Source organism: Phasianus colchicus, chromosome 1 (genome assembly GCF_987193195.1).
Source record: "Phasianus colchicus chromosome 1, bPhaCol1.hap1.1, whole genome shotgun sequence".
In the NCBI taxonomy this organism is placed as follows: domain Eukaryota; kingdom Metazoa; phylum Chordata; class Aves; order Galliformes; family Phasianidae; genus Phasianus; species Phasianus colchicus.
The window spans coordinates 49,001,572-49,018,652 of NC_143436.1; positions in this window are offsets into that span (position 1 = coordinate 49,001,572).

Below are 17,081 nucleotides of genomic sequence, written 5' to 3' on the forward strand. Positions count from 1 at the left end.
TCAAATATTAAACAGAAAGAAGTTGAAATGGATGGGAGTAAACAGTTGTGTCCTATGATTGGTGTTCGCTCAGAAAACATCTTCAACACAACCTGGAGGTACACTGACCCAGCACCACACAGAATGTGAGACATAAAGTCATGGTAGTCCAGGAATAGCCATTGTAGAGATTCCAGGAACCAAGCCTCATGAGGGCCTGGACCAAAATGGAGTCAGGGACAAATCACAAAAGAGCCCTTGCACTGGGAAGAGAGGTCTAAGATACAAGAGAGGCAGAGAAACAAAATGCCTGAAGCTCCACAGCAAAGCAAATGAAGGATTCTCCTTCCTTGGTCTTTCTTCTGCAGGTCACAAAGCAACACAATACAAGGAAGAAGAGATTTTCTATAAACATTAATTCATGGCATTTGACTACACTAAATCGATCAGATCAAATAACTGTCTGATTAAAAACACACCAGGAGTTAGCAGAATCCATACACTGAGGAAGGCTCTGCTAGACCCAACTTTCCTGAAACCCCTTCAGGAACAAGGGTGAAACTGAAGTTCTCCAAACAGGAGAAGCTTGGTTTAATAAGGCATCGCCAGCATCAACCATTTTATTAGACACACTCAGGAGGAACGGGTGAAAGCCATTTCCATTCTCACCACAATGTAAGCAGAGCAGGGAGCTGCAGGAAGAGCTGAAAATAAGTGACAGCCAAGGGGGCAAGAACAAAAGACACTCTCATTCTGACCAGAGCATCAGACTGTGGAGGCTGGGGAGAAACTGTCCAGTAAGTGTTCACATAAGCAGGTTTAAAATGATTTGTATGTGTTCAGAGGTGTGTTGTAAGAGCTGTGGGAGAGAGTTTGAGGGAGATTCCTGCTCTGTGACAGGCAGAAGCCAAAACTCGCCAAGCAAAATAACTGACTTCTGGGCTGATCAAGGGGTGCTGACAGTGCTGGAAACACAGATGCAACAGCACTGTTACTGAATGCAGCTGCCTGCCAGCACAGCCAAAACAGGAGGATGGCTTGACTCCCTTGTAGCAAAGACAACATAACAAAAACTAAAAGCAACAACAACACAAAAAACAAACCTGCAGGGAATGGGAAGACAATGGGAGGCATAAAAGCTGATGCTGGGAGTGGTGGTAAAAGATTACGGGTCACTTCCAGCAATGCAGTAATTCTCTACTGCTGACATCCAGGGTGCAGTTAGCCCAAGAATCATTTAACAGAGAAAAGTTAGAAGAAATCAACATGAAATATTACTCCATTCAAAACATATCCAGCCCAGGAGGCAGCCCAGAAATGTATGCTGTAGTTGTGTTAGTTGTGTTAGTTGGCTGCCTAATCTTAGGATTATTTACATTTGCAGCTCTGCCTTCTCAGATAATAACAGCCAGGTACCAGTTGATTGCCGGAGGAACTGTGGAGGAATTTGAATCCCAAACCCTGTGTTCCTGCATTACACAGTTGGTGAGGTGCATCACTGCAGGCAGCTCAGCTCCCAGATCTTGTTAGAGCCTCGGTTCTGGATTAGATATACCAGTGTTCTGATGCATGATGACAAATCTCATGTTCCACAATTCACTCGAAGTATGTGGGTATCTGGGATAAATATACACCTTGTCATCTGTTACAGTGCTTAGGAAACTTGATTGCCTTTCTGCTCAACCTAGTGCAGAAGGCTGTAGCTGGCAGCCTTCCCCCTTTGCACCCCCTTAGCCAAGTAATGAAAAGGCAGTGCGGCAGGCATGATCTCTGAGAGCTGACAGGCAGGGGCCAGCATGCAGAGACATGAAAGGGCTCCAAAAAATCCCACAAGCTCATCACATCATAGCCATGACTGGTCCTATGAAGAACAGAGCACCCTGGGAGGTGATGGCAGCCTGCAAGTCCTTCTGATGGTTAGCAGCTCCCAGAACCAGGTCCAAAGCTCTCACCAATTTTATTTACAGACTTGAGGAGATAGAAGGGATTTTATGTTTCTAAACAGCATTTTGAAATGGAAGAGCATTCAGGTACATTGCATAGAGGATGACCAACCACACAGAACAGCAAGCTACTTTGTAGTAAAGAAACCAGATGCCCTCCGCTTCACATCCTTTAACTAGAGACAGTTGGTAGGATCTGTAAGAAAGCCAGAGTGTGAGGAAGGTGAGATAGAGGTGATGAACAGGAGTGAAGTACTCGGGCCCATCCCAGAAGCCAGAGCACTACCAAGCCAAGAAGATGGCCTGGCAACCAGTCATCAGATGCTGTCATGAACAGGGCAAAGAAAAGGGAGATCAGATATATGAATGAAAGAGAGAAAGAGATAGACAGGAAGAGCAAACACTACAGGAAACATGAAGACCATCACAGTCCTAACGGCTTAAGGGAAGAAGAGCAGTTCAGTGGGCAGGTGATTGGAATTTGGGACACATGAATATCACTGCTATTGTCTAAGTATAGAGAGCAGCTGACACAGACAGTAGGATTTGGCAGTAGGATCTCTGCTCCAAGGCAGTGCTCATGTGTGCAGACCTGATGAAAAGTGGGACAAATGGTTTTAACTATCTCAGGGACAAGGACCTACATATGCTCTTTCAGCCTCTCGTTAACCAAAGCCCCCAGTCCCCTGCGTTGTCACTAGAGGTCAGTGCAAGCCCAGTGATCCCTCTGCTGACTATATCGGATGATTGGAAATACGGGTATCCGCAGCCATAGCTGGTGCTGCTTTGCCATGATATAGTTCAGAAACAGGAGCATGCCCCAGGCTCCCTTGGCAGCCCTGAACCAGGCCCCTGCTGGCCTGTGGCACATCTCATAGAAGAAGGCTTATTGGGACAGCATGTACCATATAAGAAGTAGCACATTGGGAGTATTTATCACCAATGAGAAACCCACTGGGAAAATGGAAATGGAAGAAGAAACCCTACTTTACAAACGTGGGGTAACTAAAAAGTGTACCCTTTTTAGCCTTCATTGCTGCACAGATGACCACAGCTCAACTACCTGGCTGCTGAGAACAGTTTTGGGCTCAAGATGACAAATGAGTTTGTTGCCCAGTCCTGCAGTTAATGCCATTCCCTCTGCTCTGTACTGTTGTTAAACTGAGGCAGAAAAACTGCTTTGAGCTGATGCAAACTGGCTGGAAACAGAACATGGAGGGGATGCTGTAATGATCTGGAAGGGAAAGACTACAGACCAACTGGCAGTGAACTTGCTACAATAAGGCAAAGCTTGTATTTGCAGTAAATCTAGGAGTCCCTACTGTATAATTGCATGCCTGTAGTAAGACTTGACTGCTGTCTTTTCTTGGGGAAGGGGAGTCATTGTGCATAAGTGTGTTGGAGCCCCAAAACCAGGAGATAGATGAAGATGAGAATAGGAGAAGCTAACCGTGGGAGAATAAAAAAAAAAAGTTTATCCACTTAAAGGATTCTGCAAATTATAAATATTTTGCTTGATTCTGTCACCAAAGCTCTAGCTGGATTGAGAGAAGTCCAGAAAAGAGCCCTGGCTTTGTGGAGTTCTGGGAGTTTTTGTGAAGATTTGGACAAGTGCCTCCTTCTGCCCCCTCAGTCTAACTTCTCAGGTGGACCCAGAAACCTCCTTTCCCCAGCAGCCATTTCAAGCTTATGCACACAGCTCTCTTAGCTGTCACCTCCCAGGCTGCTTCTGCAGATATGGGAAATCAGAGTGGGCCTGCTGAGCAGGGTTTGGGACAAGAAAGGGAAAGGCTGTAGGTATAGCGGGGGATTCAGGGGTCTGTGAGTGGTAAAACTGCAGAGACCTGATCCAGCTATCCCTTAGCTGTAAGAATCAGCTGTGCAGGCCAGGCTTACTATGTGCCAGCAAAGGTAAGGCTGGTGGTCTTTTCACCCCTCACCACCTTCCCAGCTGCAGTCCTGCAGGGCAGCTGCCTGCTTCAGCTGTGCAATGAGTGCTGAGACAGGCCTCCAAGGTGAACCTTTCCATACTACTTTCACAGAGTGACTAGCAAATCAAGGGCATTTGGGTCAAGATTCATATCAAGCAGATACTGGTCACGGAAAATCAAGCGTAGCCACATCCAGATCCATTGTTCTTTGGAGCAGAAACAGTGAAACACAGAGGGCAAGATTAGTCTGATTGTAGTGCCAAAGGAGCAGTTACTGCACACTGGCCCGTGAACATTCATATGAATATAGCTTTGACACATTCTAAGCTGAACTTCCCCCATGCTGGTTCTCTCTGTCCCTTTTTATTTTTCCACTTAGAGGGAAAAAAAAAAAACCAACAGATTTTTGCAATATTTGCTTCTAAGGAAAAGCTTAATGAAAAACAGATGCTTTCTACCATGACTCTTTCTTTTCATTCTTCCCAAGAATGACTTATACCCTCTCCCTGTTGTGGAGCAGGAAGCACAACTTGCCAAAATAGTGAGCTGAAGTCATACAAGAAACCTTTATTGCCCAGAAGAAAATCAATGTCACTTAGGCCAACACTATGCTATATATGCTATAGATAAAAGCACCACTTGTTCAAAGAAGTCACCATCAGGAAAGGTTGCCCATCTTAAATTTCTGACCATTTTACCTGGTTAAACACACCTCCTAATGTTAGTATAGCTTTTGTGCCATAGCAGAATTAGTTGTAGATGCAATTCAGGCCGTCAACTCTGACAACATAGCCATGCATGCTTCAGGCTGAGTAGTGTTAAAGAACAGATTCATGTTCCTACAACCTTACCTTGTTTCCCAGGGTCACTGATCTTAATGGTTTCCAACAAAAATGGAGCTCTTCTTTCAAAATGCTCTTTGTTTGAGAAAGTGCAATGGATGAGAAGCTGCAGAACATGCAATTTGACAGTTTCATTATCTGTAATTGCTCTGTTTATAACAGCATCCTTTGTATGCATGGATCAACTCTTATGGTTTCACATATCCTATTTTATTAAGTTTGAGAGCACAGTTTCTAAGTCTCCTTCTGGAAAGACAGATTTCCAGCATCAGAGAAGCTTTGCTTCTTCTGACTTCTGAGTCTTCCAAAACCTTATGCCCAACTGTTCCCAGTATGCAGAACAGGACTACTATCTGCATGACCACCCTCAAGATCATCAGATTAATTGGCACAGCATGGGTGCCGCTTATCATTATTCAACCAGGAGCACCCCTGTCCCATTGTGGTCCCTAACCCAGCCAGAGATGGGCTTGCTTACACTTGCCATACCTCTCCTGCATCAGGCAAAGCACCACACAGCTTTCTTCACAACTATCTTGCTTCCTGGTGCTACCACCTTTCAGATCTCCCACAGGTACTCAAAGGACAAAGGCTTCAGCTTTAATCATCAAAGTCATTAGCACCTGTCTTGCATCGCATTTACCACTCTTTTCTACCACATGTGCACTTCCACGAGCATTGAAGCTTTCAACAATCTTTGCCTTTTCAAAGGACACTGCAGACAGCCATTTACACTTTAAATAGATATTAAAATGAAGCCACCTGCATGTCTTCCAGTTCCCAAACTGCATAGCAGAGTGATGTGTAATGGAAGTGTACCAAACACATCAACAGTTTCCACTAGCAACTGCTGCAGAATAGCATTATCATCAGCTTCAAATATGGACTGGAAATACCTTTAGATATCAAATGTATGTTTCAACCCTACAAGAGACTCTAAAAATAAGCCATTTATTTCCATCCGTTCTTGATTTGATACCACGTGGTTTGTGTAGAAGGACCAAACTCTTGAAACTGAAATAATAATAGAAGTACAATTTCAATTGCATGATCCTATACCCTACTCCTTTCCACTGGACCTGCTGCCTCATTCATCATACAGAAGAGCACTGTGGATGAGGCTCTCTTCCTTCCATTCTGTTGTCCATACTTATCTGCATGCCAGCAATGTCCTGCATAGCATACAGAATCCTGTTCCCTCCTGGGATTTCTGATTTGCCTCATTATTACCGCTGAGCAGTTCCCAAACTCAAAAGGACTTTTTTCTGCAAGTCACCCCTACAAAACCAAACCATTTCACAGCCATTTTTAGAGACAGAGAACTGAGTCACAGGCTGATCGCAGCCAAAAATCTGTGATGCTGACCCTTAATTTTGAGTACCACAGTGGCTTGCTGCTCCAACACACAAAAAGAAACAGCTTGTGGCCAGTGCAGAACAGTTGGGTCTATGTGGTTTGCTCAGCAACACAAAGAGTCCATGGCAAAGGCACACAGAAAAGGAAGGGGTTGCTACAAACCACTGTAATGTTCTCAGCGTGGCTGGCATTATTCATCCTCTTGCCCACACACAAAGGCAGAAGGAAGATTGCACACATTCCTTAAGACAGCAGTCGCATCAGGTCAGGATGCCTCACCTGGGAAACACTGGGAAACTTCTCACCAGTGTGAACCCTCTGGATGGGAAACACAAGCACACAAAGATAAATGTCAAAAGGATCAACTAATCCTAGGTGCCAGCTTCAAGACTCCAGTAGCCCACATATAGAAACCCTATGCACTCAAAGCACAGCTCCCATGGGTTTGAGCTGTAGTGGTGCTTTCTGCAAAACAAATCCCAAGGGCTCCCATGAACCCTTTTTCTCTCCTACAATAACTCATGTCTGTGTAGATTTTCTTTTAAACAATTGAGCACAAGCTCTGTCTTGGCTGAGAACCAAGTGCTGCACATTTGCATCCCAACTTTACGCCTTCGTGCGCATTGAGCCCATCCAGATGGCAGGCTGTATTCAAGACTTAATGATCTGCTTTCCCTCCCCCCAATATGGGCACAGTAAATCATTGGCAAATCTTCACAATGATCTTTTAGAGGGAAGATGGATCAAATATATATATAGTGTGTTTTAAAATACTAAGTCCTTGGGAAAACTGTGGTCTGCAACATTGGTGCAGAGAATGGATTGAACTGGATGTCTTAAAATGCTCACAAGTCAGCATTCCCTGCCACCCTTCCCAAGTCCCCATGCCTGGGATAGTCTTTACCTGTTGCCTTTGGTATGCAAAGATGTTGCCAGATTTGACTTGTCAACTCTGCTCTTGATCAATTCCCTACCTCCTCCAAAGAAAGGCTTTTATCAGAGACATGCAGGCTAAATATCATGGAAAAATTTCAAGAATTAAAATAGGAGTTTGAATTGTTTGAAGGTCAGGTGCTGCCCACACGAGAGTGTTGGAGCCCTGGATCCCAGGCCAGAATTTTAGATGTCCAAGTCACAATCAGAAGATGTATGTATTCATGATACGCAGCTTCTGCCCACAAAGCATGGCACAGAATATGGGAATCTGCTCACAAATCTACACCTCAGACAATGGAGACAGATTTTAAGATGTCCTCATGTGTGGCTACATAAGATAGTTGTTCCATTTGATAGAAGAATAAATAGCATTTGCAAACCTAGTCTCAGTAAATAGGTGCAGAGGTTTGTGCACAGGCTTCTTCAGCTGATTCTCCACAGTATCACATGGAAAATCGTAGGAGAGGCAGGCACTGACTATGAACTGTCCTGACATTTAGGAGCCTTAACATGAAAGTCCTTCTGTGCCCAGACTGGGTACATCCATCCCATTGTTTTCAGGCTTTCCAATACTTGTAGTGAACAAGTCAAAGGCTTGCATTCTACAGTTCTTATCGCTTCAGAGCTCTGATCTCTCCCAAAAGCTGTTCCCTCTGTGCCTGCTCAGTGAGGCATGGTCCTGCACTGAAATGCCATGTGCTGATACGGTGAGTGGTTTTGGATGCCAAGGCGATTAATTTAGGTTCACACCATACTTAATTGTGACATTCCTGGTTCTCAACGCTGCTCCTCAAATTAAGTCTATTTAGCATCAAAAAACTGTTTTTCAGTGTGTGCAGTATACTCAGAAGGAGAAATTCCCTCCTGTGGAGTTCACTGCATTTCAATCTACTTAAGCAGGATCTGACAATAAACTTAAGTGATTTGTATGCCTTGAGCTAACCATCTGCACAGGAGTAAGCATCAGCTATAGCTTACACATAGAATAGTGCACAAAATATTAATATACCCACATGTGCATTCAAACAAAATGTCAATGCTTTTTCTCAAAGAATATGGGAGCAAGGGCCGGAGGCCAGCAAAATAATTTTCAGCTTTTAAGTGACAGACAATGGAAGCAATCCAGTCTTGCATCTCATAAGTACTGGCAGATTGGCTAGGATTTGGATGCTATCAACGAGACTCGGTACATAGGCTTGGTTTCAATTAATGAGCATGTGTCCATATGGCTCTGTGTGTGTATGTGTTTATACTGAATGTTCTTTCCTGTCAGCGGGCATTGCATAAGTACAAGTGTGCATATTTGTGCCTGTGAAGACAGGTTCAGAGCTAACTCAAAGACGGCCCAGTGCATGTCAGTGTTGACATCCAGAACAAAAAGTCTTGTATATTAGCTGTGACAAGACTTGGAAGCTGTATTTATAAGGAACACCTCTCCTCCCTTGCAGGATATCAATGCCAAACAACAGCAATGAAAGCATCAAGTCCCAGCCACTAACCAAGAGGGATATGCCACAGTGCTGGGGTAGGGTAGCAAGATCTGGAACTGGGACAAACCCCACCCAGGGAGAAATGAGGACAAAATACCTTCAAACCTATTCCTGGCAGACACACCAGCCAAGCTGCCCTGATCTTCCTACAGGAGTGTGCATCTCAGACAAAATCCTGCCTGCAATTTGTCAGCAGTATTGCTATGTGTCTTGTCCAAAGCACTTGTTTCCCCTCGAGCTTTCTTTGTAAAAAGTGCCATCGTGAGTACAGACCGACTGAATGAGAAGTAGGCAAGTGAGGTAAAGTGTTCTGTACATACTAAGAAATACAGATCCAGCATTTTTAAAGCATTTTATGCATTCTTAAGATTAATTTAATTATTTATGCCCCAACTCAGTTTCTTAAGTTACAATCAATTCTACAAATGATGAGCTAATTAATAATAAAGACGTACTAATGATGTTGTTGATGACCATATGGAACCATAGGCTCTGACAAGGTGCTTGCCTACTGTTTTAGGATTAGCTTGCCTTTTCAGCTCCAAGTTAATTTCCCTCAAAATGCAACAACTTTGAATTGTTCTAACCAATAGTTAATCCAGGCTGGTATTTTCACCTCTGTTGGAATTGGTACCTAATTGCTTTAAGCATCCCTTCAAGTTCTACTCTCATTTTATTCCCAAGAGCCACACACATAGCACTCAGAAGATAACACTACTGATATATCTGTAGATCATAATGAGGAAATGGCAGCCTGATTTTACCAGTATGAAACTGAAGGCTATTTGGGAAGGAGAGAGTCAGGACAGGATATGCTGTGGGATCAGATTGATGTTACTGGATCACTTTATGGACAGCTCATCGGCTTACAGACAAGTCTGGGCCCAGAGATCTAGTGTTAGGACAGTTTCTGGGAGCATCTCAACCTCTACCATAGCCAGCATCTCCAGCCCCTCATGTCTCCATACAAAACCTGAGAGTCTCTATCAATACTATGACCCTTCAAGATCTCACAATACAAGCAAGTCACCCAGTCATCCCACCTATTGCAGCATGGTGCCTCAAGGAAAAGCAGGCTCAGAGTCCTTGGGACAGCTTCTTACTCCTTCCTGTGCACTCCTCTTCCTCAGCACAGTGAAAGCTACTCAGGAAAGTCACACTGGCAACGAATTCACTGACAGGACTGGTTAACTTCATGGAGTCTAGTTGGATAAAGGTGACCAATTCCTCACCCCCACATAGTCCCCCAAGGAAACCTGCAAGTGACCAAGGATAGTATCTTCACAAGGGGCACTTATCTCAGAGGCAAGGCACTAATGGAGGCTCCCAGGAAGAAGGTTATTACATGTTGTGTGGGAGGTCGCTTGGGTGAAATAAGAGAAGCCTAATGAAAAAATGAGAAGGACAGGAAAACAGCAGATGTCCAGTCACTGACTATGCAGAAAAAAAAAAACACAAAACCTTGTCTGCCAACTTCCCTTCAATAGGAGCACATTGATAACTCATGGGAACTCTCCACCACAGACCCTTGAAGTCCCAGCTCTTTGCAGGAGTCTTCCAGACTCTGCAGTGACAATAACAGGACGTGTGAGAAACGGGGACAGGAACAGAGAAATGGTGTCATGGATTAGTGAAATGGGAAATGCATAGAGGTATAACGGGCAGAACGGAATGGCCAAGAGTGAGACTGAGGAACGGAGCTGAGGGAGAGCACGAAAACTGGAAAGTTTTATGGATGGGTTAAATTCCAATGTTCATTTATTTTAAAAGCTTTTTTAAAATTATCCCTTCGATGATCGGATGCAATTATGAGCCTAAATTAATATGCTAAGACAAGAGACAACAGATGGATACCAACCAGGAGATGAATAAGAAGAGACAATCAGGCAATTCTGGTCAGTCTGACAGACCGTGAGCTCAGCAGTCTCCTACCAGCCCACATTCACTCACAGGCACATCAATCTATGTCCTTCTGACCATGGTTTCATTATTTCCAGAGAATTTTTTAACAATCTTTGTCCTCATCAGCATTTTTATTTTTATTTACTCAAAATCTGTTAGAGACCTAGTGTTTGGGGTCTCACAGTGGTGGAATTCCTGCCCAGGAAAGAGATCTGAAGTCGATGAGCCAAAGGAGAGGGAAGAAAACAAACTCAGAACCCATGAATGGCTAGCTCCCTGTATCTGCAGCAGCCTACACACAGCACTCCAGGCCTGGAGTCTAACCTGGAGGGGAACAGGGAATTCACATGGCAGATATGTATGCAGAATTGATTTGAAGCGATACACTTGCAGGTTCCAACCTGACTCCATGCTGGGGCTATAGAGGAAAAGTAAAATTGAGTACTTCTTCCACCCTGGTGATTCATTTTTCAGTGTTTCAGACATCAGAGAGCTGAAGCCAACAGTATCTTTTCAAACATTTGCTCCCCCAATTTAATACAGAACTGAGTCCCTACAGCAAAAACTACTATTCTTTAAGAAAAAGCCAGTGCTAAATACCAATTTGCCTCTTCGTAAAATCTCTCAGGCAAATAGCATGTGATGGATATAACTCTTTGGAGATATGCAGAACTTCAGGACTAAAAACAAAGAAATCACTTAGCTGAGTTGAAATCTCTGCCTTTATTTTGATAAGGATAACAAACTCACTTCTTCCAGTATAATTAATACTAGAGAACCAGAGTGCACACTTTGGATAGCAAACAGCAGCTACTGTTAAATATTTGCAAATGACTTGACAAACAAATTTATTACAGCACATAAGTACTTATTCCTACGGAACAATAACCCAAATTGTGGAACAACATGAATACCTGGTAGGATCAGTAACTTGCATATAAGAATAGGATGGAAATAACAGAAGACAAAACTATAATGCACCTTGGTGAAACTCAGGCACTAGCAAAGCCATCCCACTCACTTTACCTCTGACTTCACTGGATCAGGATGTCAAGAAGGACATCACAGAGAGGAATATGAACTTGAAACAGGCAAAAAGCAGAGCAGTGAAAAGACTATGGCATTAAGAGAAATGAGAATGATTAGCATTGCTAGATTTCAAGAGGCAATAAAGAAGTGAGAGCTGCAATAGATAAAAATATCAAAGGATGGAGAAGACAAAATGACTGCCTTGTGCAGGAAATGGTAAAGCATTGAATTATTATGGAGGCAGGTACAGTGAAATGTTTTCCACATGGCATCTAAATAATGTGTGGAATTTATTGTTGGAAGACATAATTCAGGCTAAGAATTCAGAAAAATGTAGAACAGGATTTATACATCTTACAGCAGATGAGATTTTAAATTATTTTTTTGTACCACAGCACATAAAATCCAGCTTCTAAGTGGCAAGGATTAACAGAAAGTATCCCTCCAGAAAGGTTATCCCTAAACAATATCCTGTGGGATGCTTCCCTTTCCTCTGAAGTGCTACAGAAAATTCAGAGGTAGCCTGATGAGGAACCTGATCTCACCTACAGGATAATTTCAGGTAGATGTTTTCACAGCTGAACAGAGAAATTATATGTTATTTAATCTGAGCCCATTTGAAACGCTTAGCAGCATCTCAGGCTGTACTGTCAGGAGATCAATTATTACATCAATAGAAGGAATTAAGGGCTTTGTCAGAAAAAAACATTGGGAAACCAACAGCCCTAAAAAATACACAGACCAAATTCTCATGCTGTCACTGCTGAGACAGAAGAGTGTCCTTCCCCTGCATCGGCCCCGTGGGAGCTAAGCTGCCAGCAGGAGAGTGGTTCAAACAGTCCTTGGCTCCACAGCAGCTGGAAGAAGAGAGCAGAGTTAAGGAAGACAGAGGCCACTTTGGAGAAAAGTAGCCCAGCTCCTCTTATGAGCAGATGTGTGAGAGAATGCTGCTATGCCTGGCTATGGGGAAGAGAGGGAGGAAATGGATATATATATATATATATATTTGCTGGATTCTGACATTTTGATTCATGAAAAGGAACGTGTAATTGTAGAATCATAGTATCACAGAAACATAGAATTGTAGAATGGTTGGGTTGGAAGGGACCTGAAAGTCCACACAGTCCCACTCCCTACTATCCACCAGTTCAGCTGCCAAGGGTCTTATCCAACCAGGCCTTGAGCCTGCAGTGATGGGGCACCTATAGCTTCTCTGGGGAGCTGTGCCAGTGCCTCACTGCCCTCTGAGCAAACAATTTCTTCCTAAAATCTAACTGAAATCTCCCCTCTAAGTTTAAAGCCATTCCCCCTTGTCCTATCAAGATTAGACTGTGTAAAAAGTCAGTCCCCTTCCTGCTTACAGGCTCCCTCCATGTACTGGAAGGCTGCAATGAGGTCTCCCTGCAGCCTTCTCTTATCCAGGCTGATCAAGCCCAGCTCCCTCAGCCTGTTTTCACAGGAGAGGTGCTCCAGCCCTCAGAGCATCTTTGTGACCCTCCTCTGGACACACTCCAATAGCTCCACATCCCTCATGTTCTGGAGAGAAGGCTACAATATCTAAATATAAAACAATTTTCCTGCAGCATTTATATCATAGTACTTCTGTAGACTTCAATTGAAAAACTCTCTGCCACGCTAGCCTCTAATTCCACACAGATGAATGAAAGATAGTTTCTATTTGAGAAGTTCCAACATGGCGCTCTCTACACTGTTCAAAAGCAAAAATAAGATGTTATTATTTCTCCAAAGCAATATAAATTATCTTTCCTCTTTGGTCCCTTACCACCTCAGAAATGTAAAAGATAACCAGAACAGAGAAAAACAGCCAACTATAGTCTGGAAGGATATAACAGAGACTGAACATTTGGGTAAGCTAGTTACCTGCTAGAGGATTTGGACAGATGTCTTCTGCACCTCATAAGCCAGCAAAGACTGGCTCAGCTGTTGGAAATGGCTTAACCTGTTGCATTCTGCTCCTGATAGGAGTCTGGTGCTAAGCCAGCCTTGTTCCTCTACCTCTTTGCCTGTCTTTCTCACACGTGCATACACACAGTTAGAAGGACAAATTTCCACTTCTGAATGAAAGGTGACATCTCTTCTCTTCAGGAGGGTCATTCAGTAAGTTTGCAATTTAATACAGGCTTTCAAAGCTCTCATGCTGTCCAATGGCTTGACTCGGCTTCCTACTGCTCTATAGCGCTTCAAGGCTCTTTGTTCTGTAGGGATTTGATTTTTATTCTCTCTGAGATTGGAAAAGAAAGAATCTTTTTTTTTTAGCATGTAGCCAGGCTGGCTTAGAAGACTAAAGAAAGGTAAGGTCACCAGTTCAAACTAAGCTACATCATCGTGAAAATGCTAACAAGCAAGAAAACTATGATTCTATTGCCTGATACAAATGATTGGATGGCAGAAGTGCCATAAAAACTATTACCTCGGCATTATCTCACAGACAGGACCTCAATGTCATCTACTGTATCACCCAAATCTTGTCACCAAGAGTAGACCAGGTCCAGATGTGCTTGACTTGCAATATCATAACATTTTCAAATTGATTAACTATTCAATTTTATTAGCAGCCTGTAAGGGCAGGTGATGGCTATTATTACTATTCGATGCAATGTGACTCAGATTATGCAGTGTACAATCAGGACAGGGATCTGAGAGCACACAAGCTACCAGGCTACTTCCTAGCCTCTACAGCTTTCACCTAGATTAACAACAAAAAATCAAAGTACACCATGAGAAAATTTATACAAACTGCCTACCTCCCCCCTCCACCACCCTTACTTCTTCAGACACCTAGAGCAATATTCATAAAGACAGCAAATGTTCTGTTACATACTAAGTGTACATAAGTAGTGTTTTAGTAAATTATATTGGGGTGGTGCCTACCCAGAAAACAAACAATACAAATCTGCTACAGTTCTCAGCATGATGGCAGAAGCAACAGCATCAGATTGGCCACAGATTTGCAATAGATCTCCACTCCGGCTGCTCTTTGGCTGGCCTTGGATGTATCATATCACTCATAATTCTGCCCTGCAACCACTGAGCAATGAGCTCAGTAGGGAGGGCCTTTGCAACACATCTGAACCATGGTGTTGTACGATTACTGCTTCTTCCTGCAGAGCCATCATGTAGCTGCCACAGCTTTTGCTGACTGTCGGTATCCCAAAGAGACTATATAGCTGCTTTGCCTCCAAAGTAAAATGGGAAAGTTTATCCAAGCCAGCTGGGAATAGGTTTTCAATCTCCCCTGCATCTGCGTGCACATAAACACACACATATAAGCTTACTACATGTTGAACACTCCAGTCCTTTCATCCTTTCCCTCTTTCCTCCCTGCCTCCCTCCCTTCTGTCCCTCCTTCCTTTCTTTTTCTTCCTTTTCCTTCCCTCCTCCCTTCCTTCCTTTTCCTTCCTTCTCCTTTTTCCTTTCCTTCCATCCTTCTGTCCTTCTATCCTTCTTTCTGTCCTTCCTTCCTTTCTTTTCTTTCTTTCCTTTTTTTTTCCTTCCTTTTCATTCCTTCCTTTTCTTTCCCTCCTTCCATCCCTTCCTCCCTTCCTTCACTTGTGTTTTCTTCCTTCCTTTTCATCTCTTCTTTCTGTTTCCTTCTTTGCCTCTTCCTCTGAAGGACCTGTTTCCTCTCTCCTTAGCTGGCAAAAGAGGAAATACTTCATTATTTCCTGCTGAATTTTTCCCATTTCACTGCCCAGCCCAGCACATAGATGACAGCCCCATTCATTTGGAATAAGGCTGTTTCTTCAAAAGAGATGCCCCAGGGGCACTGGGATGAAGGACCCTCTGTGACAAACTCCAGAGCTGGCTGTTACAGAGATCAGTACACATGGAGTGCAAGATGCACCTCTAACCTGGGAGAATCATCTTCTGATCATTATGTCTCTTGCAGCATGACACCAGTAGAGATTATTCTCTGGTCAAAACAAGCATGTCCAATCTTGTCTTTAAGAATCTGGAGTACCCAACCAGTTGTGCTGCCTCAGCTGAACTGCCTGAGAAGGATGAAGGGAGGATGTATCTAGAAAACTCAGAACTCTGTATTGACTTTTCACATGTCCCTCCTTTCCCTTTCTTCCATCACTTTCCCTGTTCTCCACCACATCAGCCATCTTTCTAGAGTAGTTGAAATTCTGCTTCTGAGCTGGAGGGTTAAAAGGAAAAGTTATGGAAAAGTCAAAGTTTCAGTGCATGCTAATTTGGAATGATTTCCAACTCCAAAACACTCCCTGAATTTTCTTTAGCTGCACATCAACAGTTTCCATTGCCTGCAGAGTAAATATGGCACTCAGGCCAAGCCAGTTTTCCAAGTTGACATTACTGGGCAAAAGAACAATATCATTTTTAATGTGTGGGAAAATAATGAAAAAAATTACATGAACTTTTGCAGACTTTCATCTTAAAAAACAGATATGCCAACTAAGTCTTACAAAAGTCCTTATGTATTTGGATAAAAATAATAATAAAGAAAAAATTTAAAATCTTAAACGACCACCAGAGGGCTCTGCTCTTGTGTGAGAAACTATTAGCTCAAGTTGGCTCCTTAATTTATACAAAAATGCCTGTGTATGCAAAATGACAATCAAGTCTCTTCATTCATTTCATTTTCTGCTGTGCAATTAAAAAAAAAAAGTTGGGCAAAATTTTTTTCAATAGGTTGTCTGGAGAAAATGTCCATGAACATGGTCCCAGTAATGTGATGCTCTCTACGTTCCTTGGAAAGCAGGAGTACAAATCACCTTGCATCTTCACAGGCTGTATATCAGAAAACAGCAGATACTTTAGAAAACAATAGATGGAGGAAGGAAAAAAAAAAGAGAGAGAGAGAGAGAGAGAGAGAACAATGTTTCCTTGGGAGAGCATCATTTAGGACATGTCTTACAATTCTCAAGAGTGCTGCACATATACACAACCATTTGCCAAATGTCTAAGGGGAGAACAGTCTCTAAACCTGGGTGAAGATGCAAAGAATTCTCTTTCTCCAGAACAGCACCTTTTAGGTGCCATGCTGGATGCCAGGTGAACAAACCAAGCTGCAGAGCATGCACAGTTCCGTGGGAGAAAGTGAAATGGAGCTGGTGTCAGCAGGACCAACAGAAACGGCGTTCCAGTTCTAGGAGATATCTGCACTTTACTGCAGTGAGTAATGCTGTTTAGTATGGGTTGGAGTATCTCTTGTTTGACTTTTACTTCTTTTCAGGGATACAAATTTCCCCCGACAAGCCCAAGGGATGTGTAACTAAATCAACTAATCTGGAGAAATGGACAGTCATGCGTTCAGGGCTACACGCTGCTTAGGAACCATGGGAGGATCAATGGAGAAGCTCCTAAGGGATTATCTCTCTTACCTCTCGGTGATTTTTGTGGTGATTCTGACAGTCACTTAGAGAGGTGGCATTTAATCTTTAAACTGTTGACAGAACTGAGGTCTCAAGGTGAAACTCAGCCATATGCTGAGCAGCTTACTGGTGCATTCTACCCACTGCTATAACTAAGGATGATGAAGACAGTATAAAAACACCACGGGAATGGTCGGTAATCAGGAGTCTTTACAATATCTGATTAGTAAACAATTAATGCTATGCTTTCCCCCAGCTCTCCAAGGCAGAGCTATGCGCCTGTATCAGCCAAGTGCCAAAAATTTGGACGAGACAC